Below are 11887 nucleotides of genomic sequence, written 5' to 3' on the forward strand. Positions count from 1 at the left end.
GATTGCCAAGCTGGAGGAGAGGAAGGCAGAGATCCTGGAGGGCAGCGGTCTCCTCAGAGAGAAGCTGGCAAATGATGAAAGGTTTGCCGCCATGAAATCCCCAGGTAAGGTGGAGGTTGAGGAGGATGATGTGGAGAGTGAGGCTGGGGGTTTATTGAGAGCAATTGTCATGCAGGAATCCCCAGTCCACCTCCAGAATTTCACCTTCGGTGAAGATCAGTGCGAGGATGGAAAAGTCAGGCGTAAAGCAAAGAAGCAGAAGACCCAACAATCTGTGCAGTACATGTTCGTACCTTTCCAGCAGTCTGGGTCAGCTGCAAAGCTGGCTCAGGCTGCTTAGCCCCCCAAACTGCAAGACCCCGTTCCTGTGGTGGAGTGGGGCCAGCAAGGGGGGTAGAGAATGGCATCTGAAATGCAATTGGACGCAATAGATGTGAAGCCCACCCGTCCTGCCGGTAGGGAAGGGCAGGATGGGCTCATGTTGGGCAACTCTGGTGCTGCTGGAACGCCCCAGGGTGGCAGGGGGCATGTCCAAATGCCAGAGAAGAGCTATGCTGCCGTGTGCTTGGGGGGGGGGCGGTTCCCCGAGTGCTGTGGGCACTACTGACGCTGTGGGTATTCTCCTGTGAGGGGGGGGGGGGAAGTGTCCCGAGCGTCGGAAGCAGAGAAAGGTCGGTCGGTGTGCTCGGGGGGCGGTCCCCCGAGTACTATGGTTTCTGCGGGCACTGCGGTTCACTCCTCTGTGAGGGAGGGGGGAGTGTCCAGGCGTCAGTGTCCTCAGCAGAGCCTGAGCAGTCGGGCAAGCCTAGTGGTGGCATTGTCGGAGGAGCTGTGGTGCGCTCGGAGGGGCAGCCCCAGACTCAGGTGGTAACATCGCCTATGAAGGAGGAGCCATCAGCGTTGACCCCAGCGGCAGCTAAGCCAGCAAGAAAACCTGTATTAAAACTGGCGGTACTACAGGTCCCAGCCAGCCCAGGATATGTTAGGCAGGAAGTGAGTGCAGGGTGTGAGAATGATGGGGGTGGTAGTGTTGTGAATGGGAGGAGTGTCAGTGGAGTGAATGATGGTGGGAGTAGTGGTGGTGTGAATGCAACATCTGGTATGGATGATGGGAGTTGTGGTGTGAATGGTGCTCCTGAGTCTGGGTCTGGTCCGGCTGCCATCCCGGCAGTGACTGCTCCTAGGAGCTATGCCAGTGTTGCTGCCGGGGATTCGGTGGGGACCCCATCTCCGTCCGGCCCCGGGGGTTACTTGCAACAGCGCCTCCTGGAGGCTCTGCGTAGGGGCGACAGGTCGATCCAGGTAGAGGAAAGGGGTGAGGTTGACCTGTCTTTCTGGATAGAGAGGCACGGTTTGAGGGCTTTCCGAGAGCAGAATGGGGAGGTGGTCTGGTCCCTCCCGACACCCGGGCAGGATGATAACCGTAGGAATGTGGTCCGTCTGATTTGGAGGGGCGAGGATGCGTGCCCGCCTCGCGCTAAAGTGGTTGAGCTCCTCCTCCAGATGGAATTCAGGGCGAGTGACATCTTTGCCCTGATCCACCCCTATGGTTCGTCTGTTTGACGTCAGTTTCGTTCGGCCAGAGGGTCTCGAACTCTTCTGGTCAAACTACGAAGTGGCGAAGAACGAGCCCAGCTGGCGGGATTTTGCTGTAAAGGCGATTTCCCGTCAGAACTCAGTCAAGAAAGTGACAGTTTCGACCCGTAACACGTTACTTTCTTGTTATGACATCATGACCTGGCTTGGTCGGTAGGGGGATGTGACGGACATGCACATGAAAAATCTGGATGAGCACGGCATCTGGTCCGGGGCCTGGACGTTTTCCGTCAAACTCAAACGTTCAGGTAGTACAGTTGCCCACATTCCGTCAGCCGCCTTCCTTGGACGTGACAGGATCCAGGTCTTCTACCAGGGGCAGCCTAAGGTCTGTCACAGGTGCGGTAGCCCCACCCACTTTAGCGCAGCCTGTACTGTACAGGTCTGTGCTTTGTGTGGTGGGTCATCTGGCCGCATCCTGTAGGCAGATCCTAGCGCTTGTCTTAGCCGTTGTCCTAGCGCCTTCGCCCATGCAGCGGCCGCTCCGGCTGAGGAGAGCTGTGAAGTTGCCTCGGCTGGGGAGGGTACGAGCAGGGATGGGGGCGCAACAGGGTTAGTGATGAGGAAAAAGGGCCCCGCCAAACTAAGGCGGGAGGAAAATCGTAAGAGGAGTAGGGAGCTGGAGAGTGCCCAGGTGACTGGGGTAGCTCCGGACCCTGCTCCTGAAGCTAGCCCTGTAACCACTGAAGCCCTGGAGGAGAACGTGCTGAATGAGGAGATCAGGAGGCTGCGGAGAGAGGAAAGCAATATGGCCGACCCTTCCGATTCCTCCCACTATGAAAGTGGGGATGAGGAGAGTGGGGAGAGGCCAAAAAAGAAAGACGAGGGCAAAAGGAAAGGGAGAAAGAAGAGGTCGGAGCCCTCTGTTAAGCCTTGTACTACGGGCCAGGTCCAAAATGGAAGCATGACTGCCCCCCCTCTGATTGACCTGTCAAACCGGTACCTTGTCCTCAATACCATCTCCTCCCCCTTCTTGGAGGGGTAAGGTGAGGGAGGGGTGCCTAGGGTGAGAGAGCCTCTGAGGGGAACTGGGCCCTGTCCTGCGGAGGCACCTTTCTCGGAGGGCAGGGCTAGACTGGGGCCGGACGGAGACGGGGACCACATGGACCAATCAGAGTCTAAGAAAAGGTCCAAAAGTGGTCCTGCCCTTTCCTCTTCTTCAGGGGATGAGGGGGCAAAAAAGAAGGGGAAGCAGAAGTAAAGGTGTGGCCGTCTAACTCAATCACCCATGATGGCGGCACTCACCCCACTGACGCTGGCATCTATTAACTGCACCAACATAAAGTCAGATACGGCTAGATTCGCAGCCTTCGATTTTCTCGGCCGTGTTGAAGCTGACATTTCTTTTTACAAGAGACCAGGTTGTCAGATCTAGCCTCTCTGGTGAAAGCCAGAAGAGAGTGGAGGGGCGGTCCCTTCCACTGGTCTCTTGCGGCTGAGCCGTATAGTGGGGTGGCGGTCCTCTTTACCGCTCCGGTTGAATGCAGACAGGTTATTGAGTTAGAAATGGGGAGGTGCCTGATCTTAGATGTCCTCATGAAGGGACAGGAGCTCCGGCTCATAAACATCTATGCCCCACAAACTAAGCGGGGCCGTAAAGATCTCTTCATGAGGATTAAGCTCTTTTTTTTTACGAGTCGGCAAGTGATCTTTGGAGGGGACTTCAATAATGTCACAAGGTCCCAAGATAGGAGAGGCTCCAATAGTCCGCTCACTTGTGATAGTGTGGCACTGATTAGCATAGCTAGAGAAGCTCGCCTAGAGGACGCCCACATCCGGTGCCCCTCGGGCCACGCGGGTTTCACCTATCATCAAGGTAGTCGCAGGTCTAGGATAGACAGGTTCTATTTGAAGGAGGAAGCCGTCTCTTCCGCAGTGTCCGTGATTGAGGTGGAGTTCTCCGATCACTGTATGATTTTGTTTTCCTTGAATGTTTCAGAGACCCCCCGGATGAGTAAAGGTTATTGGAAGCTGAATTCGTCCCTCCTGGAAGAAGCGGAGATAAGAGTCCTTTGAAGATTTTCTTCAGAGTCAGGTACCTTTACTGGACCTTTGTAGTAGTAAGTCAGAGTGGTGGGAGATATGCAAGAAGCAGGTTACGGGCTTCTTCCGCCAGCTCTCGAGCCTCAGGTCCCTGAACAGGTATCGCTTGTATCAGGGTCTGAGGAGGAAACTCGAGCTTCTTGTCTCGACTGAAGGTAGCCGAGAGGTTATCTCCAGAGTGAAGTCCTTGCTGATGAGGTGTCAGTACAATAGGCACGCAACTTTGGTTTTTGAGAGGGATTACGGGAAGTACCGCTCGCCCGACCCTTACAAGAACTGCAAGATGTCAGTGAATAGTAAAGTAGTCTCAGGACTGGTTGATAGTACGGGATCCCTGAAGAGAAAGTGAGACTGGCAATCGAGGGGCTCGCCCCAAGAAGTCGCCAGGTCCGGATGGCTTAACATCCGAGTGGTATAAGACCTTTAACCCCTTAAGGACCAAGGACGTACCGGTACGTCCTTGGTCCTGCTCTTCTGATATAACGCGGGGTTACACAGTAACCCCGCGTCATATCATGGCAGGCCCGGCGTCATAGTGAAGCCGGGACCCGCCTCTAATAGCGGGCAGCGCCGATCGCGGCGCCGCACGCTATTAACCCTTTAGCCTCGCGCTCAGAGCTGAGCCGCGCGGCTAAAAGTGAAAGTGAAAGTTCCTGGCTAGCTCAGTCGGGCTGTTCGGGATAGCCGCTGCTAATCACGGCATCCCGAACAGCTGACAGGACAGCGGGAGGGCCCCTTCCTGCCTCCTCGCTGTCCGATCGCCGAATGACTGCTCAGTGGCTGAGATCCAGGCATGAGCAGTCATGCGGCAGAATCGTTGATCACTGGTTTCTTATGAGAAACCAGTGCTCAATGATGAAGATCAGTGTGTGCAGTGTTATAGGTCCCTATGGGATAACAATGATCAGTATAAGAGATCAGTGTGTGCAGTGTTATAGGTCCCTATGGGATAATAATGATCAGTATAAGAGATCAGTGTGTGCAGTGTTATAGGTCCCTATGGGATAATAATGATCAGTATAAGAGATCAGTGTGTGCAGTGTTATAGGTCCCTATGGGACCTATAACACTGCAAAAAAAAAGTGAATAAAGATCATTTAACTCCTCCCCTATTAAAAGTTTGCATCACCCCTCTTCTCCAATAAAAAAAAAAACACAGTGTAAATAAAAATAAAAATAAACATATATGGTATCACCGCGTGCGCAAATGTCCGAATTATAAAAATATATCATTAATTAAACCGCTTGGTCAATGGCGTGCGCGCAAAAAAATTCCAAAGTACAAAATAGTGCATTTTTGGTCACTTTTTATATCATTTAAAAATGATCAATAAGTCCTATCAATGCAAAAATGGGACCGTTAAAAACTTCAGATCACGGCGCAAAAAATTAGCCCTCATACCGCCCCATACACGGAAAAATAAAAAAGTTATAGGGGTCAGAAGATGACAATTTTAAACGTATAAATTTTCCTGCATGTAGTTATGATTTTTTCCAGAAGTCCGACAAAATCAAACCTATATAAATAGGGTATCATTTTAATCGTATGGACCTACAGAATAAACATCAGGTGTCATTTTTACAGAAAAATGTACTACGTAGAAACGGAAGCCCCCAAAATTTACAAAACAGCGTTTTTTTTTTCAATTTTGTCGCACAATGATTTTTTTTCCCGTTTCACCGTAGATTTTTGGGCAAAATGACTGATGTCATTACAAAGTAGAATTGGTGGCGCAAAAAATAAGCCATAATATGGATTTTTAGGTACAAATTTGAAAGAGTTATGATTTTTTAAAGGCAAGGAGCAAAAAACGAAAATGCAAAAACGGAAAACCCCCAGGTCCTTAAGGGGTTAAGGAGTCTTTAGCTCCCCTCTTGACCAAGGTATTCAATGAGTGTCTTTCCTCGGGCACTCTGCCAAAGTCAATGAGGAGGTCAGCCCTGATTCTTCTCTCAAAAGTTAAAGATCCGAGCCGTATTGAGAATTGGAGGCCCATAGCTCTTCTCAATACGGACAGGAAGCTTCTGGCCAAAATACTGTTTAATCGGTTGGTGAAGTTTGCACCCCGGCTCCTTTCGGGGGCTCAGCACTGCTCTGCCCCAGGCCGAAGCACCTTAAGTGCTGTCTTCAGTGTCAGGGAGGCAGTGGAGCGGATAAGTGCGGGTCTCTGGAAGGGGTACTTACAGTCCTTGGATCAGGCCAAAGCATTTGATCGTGTGAACCACGAGTACCTCTGGTCCGTCCTCCTGAGATATGGCTTACCGAGTACTTTTGTGAATTGGCTTAAAATCTTGTATGCCGGGGCAGAGAGTTTCCCGCTGGTGAACGGGTTGTCTGGCCGCTCTTTTGAGGTGGGGTCCGGAGTCTGTCAGGGTTGTCCTTTGAGACCACTTTTATACATGTTCACGATTGATCCCTTCATCCGGAGGGTAGATCGTGGGCCGTTGGCGGGAGTCGGGATGAGTCTGGTGGAGCTGGATGTCACCCAGAGAGTGGTGGAGTACGCTGATGATGTCACTATTTTCGTCTCCTCGAGGGAGGAGGTCGATCTGGTGATGTCAGAGGTGGACCGCTACTCGGAGTCATCCGGGTCCAAGATCAACCGGGAAAAGTGTGAAAGTCTCTGGCTGGGAGGGGGGGATCCCACATTTGATCTCCCGGACACCCTCCCAGGGCCCCAAGACTCAGCAAAAATGCTGGCCATCACATTCGGCCAGGATGATTATCCCACCAAAACCAGGGACGGTAAGCTCCATGATGCCACTCATAGGGTGAACCAGTGGAAGGGTTGGTCTATGACCCTCAGGGAAAGGGTACACCTGATCAAATCGTACCTGCTCCCCTTGTTTATCTATCTGGGCAGTGTATGTATCTTGCCAGAGGCTTACTACACTAGGGTCTACAGCCTGTTTTTCCAACTGTTCTGGAGGAACAGGTTGAACCTAGTCAAGAGGGAGGTTACGTACCGCATGAGGAGACTAGGGGGTTTATCTATGGTAAACCCTGTGGTGTGCTTAACCAACACCTTCTTGAAAGCTATCATCTCGAACCTCTGGTCAGAGAGGGCTTCTCCGTGGGTACTCTCCTGCAGGGAATGGTTTCGGCCTTTCTTCCAGGAATGGGAAACAGGAAGGCAAGTGAAGGACCTCCATACGCCCCATGGATATCTTCCGGCTTATGCTACCCCGACTCTGAAGGCGTTAAGTCGGTGGTGTCTGGGAGTGTGGGAGATCAGGACCCAGTCAAGGCAGTTCCTTGACAAATGGGTTCTGTTGACCCACTTCCAGAAGCCTCTAGCGCTCAGGGACTGCCCAGGTCGGGATCTGAGGGTGGGGTTGTACCTTTTAAACATGAAAAGGATCCCCCAGAAGTTTTAGGACTTGGCCTGGCGCTGCTTTAAGGGGAAGCTATATGTAAGGGACAACCTGAAGTACAGGAACTCTGATGACCGGGGGTGTCCCCGAGAAGAGTGTGTGGACACGCTGGAAAGCATGGACCACTTCCTGCTTCATTGTCCCTTTAACGTAGGGGCCTACAACCGGGTGGGCGCTTCCATCGGCTGGAGTCAACTTGCCGGCCTTACCTATCCGGAGTGGGCTTATGGGGCATTCAGGACCCTCGGTGGCCGAGATCGGGGCACTTTATTTTTAGTCAGCTTAGTGGTTAAGTATCACACGTGGAATGCACGGTGTTTAGTGACCACCCAACAGAAAGTCCTCTCCGAGGTGGAGGTCTGTAGGAGCATCACCGGTGACCTCGGGAAGATCAGGTCTTTGGAGTATGGCAGTCTTGGTACCAGTAGGGCTTCTCTCCTATGGAGAGGGTTTTCTTTTCATGTGCCCTAGGTACTAGACCTTTTTGGTAGAGTACCTTTATTTTTGGTTAGGGACAGGCATACAGGGATAGGGATAGGGTGATAGTAGGGTCAGTTTCAATGAAGGGATAGAATTAGGGAGAATAGTAGGGGGAGTTAGGGAAAGAGTTAAAATTTCTTCAGTGTATCAGATCTGCCATCCTTCTCCCTGGTGGTGGGCTGTTGCATTTGCACCATAGCTTTTTGTTTTGTTTTCAGCTGATATGGTATGAAGGGCTTACAGGCACTGAACTTGGGCCTAAATTGGGTTGTGGTCTTGTATATAAGGTTGTATTTAGTTGGTTGGTTGGAGTGCTAGGTGGGGAGGGTGTATTTGTGGGTGGTGGGGTTTATTTATTTATTTTTTCTCTTAGGGGACCTGACATGGGTCAGTTAAGGACTGGACTTAAGAACTGTACGAACAGTTATGGACTGACCCATGTATAGGAGGGGTGGTGTAGGAGAGGGCACAGTTTTAGTGGAGGATTTATTTGAGGATTTTTGTAGGTATTTTTGTGAGGCACATTTATTATATTTGTATGTATACTGTGTTATGTATATTGTTTTATATTATTTATTTGTTGGTATATTGTGTTATGTATTTTGTTTTATATTATGTAGCATTAGCCAAGAAAAGGGCAGTCGGACCAGTTGTTGTTATGTCGTATTATTATTATTGTATGTAGGTGTGTTTTTGTCTGTGTATATATATAACTTTTATATAACTTTAATTTAAAAAGCAGAGGTGTGCTTGTTATGTTTTTTTTTTCCCCCAAGTATGGATGATTTTGAGTTATAGCCAGGTGGTGCTGAATTTTATGTTGGATTATTTATTTCATTTCATTAGCCAAGTTGAGCTATTTTTTATGTTATGTGTGTGAGTGTGAATTTCATAGTTTGCTTAGGTGTATAGGTATAGTATCGTTGTAGTTTGGTATATTTTAGAATTTATTAAAGCTGGGCTGGCCGGTTAGGCAGGGTTTTGTTTTATTTTACATTTCTGTTGTAGCTGGTTAAGCTTGTTTTGTGTTTTTGTTTTTTGTAATTGTTTTGTATTTTTATAATAAAAAAGAGTGTCAGCAGAGAGCACTGTGGTCCGTCAGAAAGGAAATTCAAAAAGAAAAGAACTTCCTGTGTAGGAAGCAGCTGATAAGTACTGGAAGCATTAAGATTTTTTAATAGAAGTAATTTACAAATCTGTTTCACTTTCTGTCACCAGTTGATTTACAAAAAAATATATTTTCCAGTGGAGTACCCCTTTAAAGTGGTACTCCGCCCCTAGATATCTTATCCCCTATCCCCAAAAGGGGATAAGATGTCTGATCACGGGGGTCCCGCAGCTGGGACCCCCGCCATCTCTGTGCAGCACCTGGTATTCTTTTAGAAGGCTTGGAGCGGGAGATGGGGGTCGTGACGTCACGACCACACCATTCATGGCGTCACACCATGCCCCCTCAATGCAAGTCTGTGGGAGGGGACGTGGTGATTGCCACACCCCTTCCCATAGACTTGCATTGAGGGGGCGTGGCCTTGAAGTCACGACCTCCACCGCCTGCTCCAAGCATTTGGAGCAGGCAGTGGAGTACCCCTTTAAAGTTCTCCAGCTAATAAAACTTGTCCCCTATCCTCTTACCCCCCCCCCCCCGTGATCTCCAGAATGGGGCCTGTCTATTACCACTGAGGGCTCCAGTCCCCATCTCCCGAGAAGAACTGGTCACGGCAGTGACAGGCTGCTCAGCCGGGACACCTTTACGGCCAGTGATTGGCTGAGACGCATGTCAATGCCAAGACTAGGTGGGGAGAGATGGGTCCTGTTCTGGAGATCCCAGGGGGCCCCAGCGGTCCCGTGAGGGGGGTGGATACTTAGCATTATACTTGCACATAGATAATGGTTACGTGTAGTGCACCATGCTTACAGCCTATTAGTTACATTCATACTATTAGATCAGTATGGCTGTGTAGGACCTTCACAGGACCACACAAGGTGCTAACACCCCTCAGCCTCACCAGGCCAGGCTACATCCTGAAAAGCATGCAACACAAGCTCGTAATGCACTTCGGGGGTCCTCATCATCTTGAGAGACCAACCAGCATAGTGCATCACTGTGTGACTTATAAAGCCTGAGGGCTGTACTACACTGCTCGATCCCCTGCCCGATATTAGCGCCGATCTTGTAGTTTGGCGGTTGTCTACCGAGTCTATTACACGGCTTAGTATTGGACAGCTATGGTTCATCGGCTGATCACTGAGACTATGACCCAGGGTGATTATCCCCATGTAATAAGGCCCTTATCTGTGTGTGATACTGAGCAGTCGTCCCCCTCGTGGATAGCACATGTGTGAGTGACTGTTCACCAGTCCTCCCCTACATAGCATTGTGGTTGTTCACCAGTCCTTCCCTACATAGCATTGTGGCTGTTCACCAGTCCTTCCTACATAGCATTGTGGCTGTTCACCAGTCCTCCACTTCATAGCATTGTGGTTGTTCACCAGTCCTCCCCTACATAGCATTGTGGTTGTTCACCAGTTTTCCCCTACATAGCATTGTGGTTGTTCACCAGTCCTCCCCTACATAGCATTGTGGTTGTTCACCAGTCCTTCCCTACATAGCATTGTGGCTGTTCACCGGTCCTTCCTACATAGCATTGTGGCTGTTCACCAGTCCTCCACTTCATAGCATTGTGGTTGTTCACCAGTCGTCCCCTACATAGCATTGTGGTTGTTCACCAGTTTTCCCCTACATAGCATTGTGGTTGTTCACCAGTCTTCCCCTACATAGCATTGTGGTTGTTCACCAGTCTTCCTCTACATAGCATTGTGGTTGTTCACCAGTCCTTCCTACATAGCATTGTGGCTGTTCACCAGTCCTCCACTTCATAGCATTGTGGTTGTTCACCAGTCCTCCCCTACATAGCATTGTGGATGTTCACCAGTTTTCCCCTACATAGCATTGTGGTTGTTCACCAGTCCTCCCCTACATAGCATTGTGGTTGTTCACCAGTTTTCCCCTACATAGCATTGTGGCTGTTCACCAGTCTTCCCCTACATAGCATTGTGGTTGTTCACCAGTGCCCTTCTACATAGCATTGTGGTTGTTCACCAGTCCCCCCCTACATAGCATTGTGGCTCTTCACCAGTCCCCCCCCCCCTACATAGCATTGTGATTGTTCACCAGTCCCCCACTTCATAGCATTGTGGTTGTTCACCAGTCCTCCCCTACATAGCATTGTGGTTGTTCACCAGTCCTTCCCTACATAGCATTGTGGCTGTTCACCGGTCCTTCCTATATAGCATTGTGGCTGTTCACCAGTCCTCCACTTCATAGCATTGTGGTTGTTCACCAGTCGTCCCCTACATAGCATTGTGGTTGTTCACCAGTTTTCCCCTACATAGCATTGTGGTTGTTCACCAGTCTTCCCCTACATAGCATTGTGGTTGTTCACCAGTCTTCCTCTACATAGCATTGTGGTTGTTCACCAGTCTTCCTCTACATAGCATTGTGGTTGTTCACCAGTACTTCCTACATAGCATTGTGGCTGTTCACCAGTCCTCCACTTCATAGCATTGTGGTTGTTCACCAGTCCTCCCCTACATAGCATTGTGGATGTTCACCAGTTTTCCCCTACATAGCATTGTGGTTGTTCACCAGTCCTCCCCTACATAGCATTGTGGTTGTTCACCAGTTTTCCCCTACATAGCATTGTGGCTGTTCACCAGTCTTCCCCTACATAGCATTGTGGTTGTTCACCAGTGCCCTTCTACATAGCATTGTGGTTGTTCACCAGTCCCCCCCCTACATAGCATTGTGGCTCTTCACCAGTCCCCCCCCCCTACATAGCATTGTGATTGTTCACCAGTCCCCCCCCCCCTACATAGCATTGTGGTTCTTCACCAGTCCCCCCCTACATAGCATTGTGGTTGTTCACCAGTCCTCCCCTACACAGAATTGTGGTTGTTCACCAGTCCTACCCTACATAGCATTGTGGTTGTTCACCAGTTCTCGCTACATAGCATTGTGGTTGTTCACCAGTCCTCCACTACATAGCATTGTGGTGGTTCACCAGTCTTCCCCTACATAGCATTGTGGTTGTTCACCAGTCCCCCCCCCCCCTACATAGCATTGTGGTTGTTCACCAGTCCCCTTCTACATAGCATTGATGTTGTTCCCCAGTCCCCCCCTACATAGCATTGTGGTTGTTCACCAGTCTTCCCCTGCATTGCATTGTGGTTGTTCACCAGTCTTCCCCTACATAGCATTGTGGTTGTTCACCAGTCCCCCCCCCCCTACATAGCATTGTGGTTGTTCACCAGTCCCCTTCTACATAGCATTGATGTTGTTCGCCAGTCCCCCCCTACATAGCATTGTGGTTGTTCACCAGTCTTCCCCTGCATT

The sequence above is a fragment of the Hyla sarda genome, chromosome 1, assembly GCF_029499605.1.
Source record: "Hyla sarda isolate aHylSar1 chromosome 1, aHylSar1.hap1, whole genome shotgun sequence".
Taxonomy (NCBI): Eukaryota; Metazoa; Chordata; class Amphibia; order Anura; family Hylidae; genus Hyla; species Hyla sarda.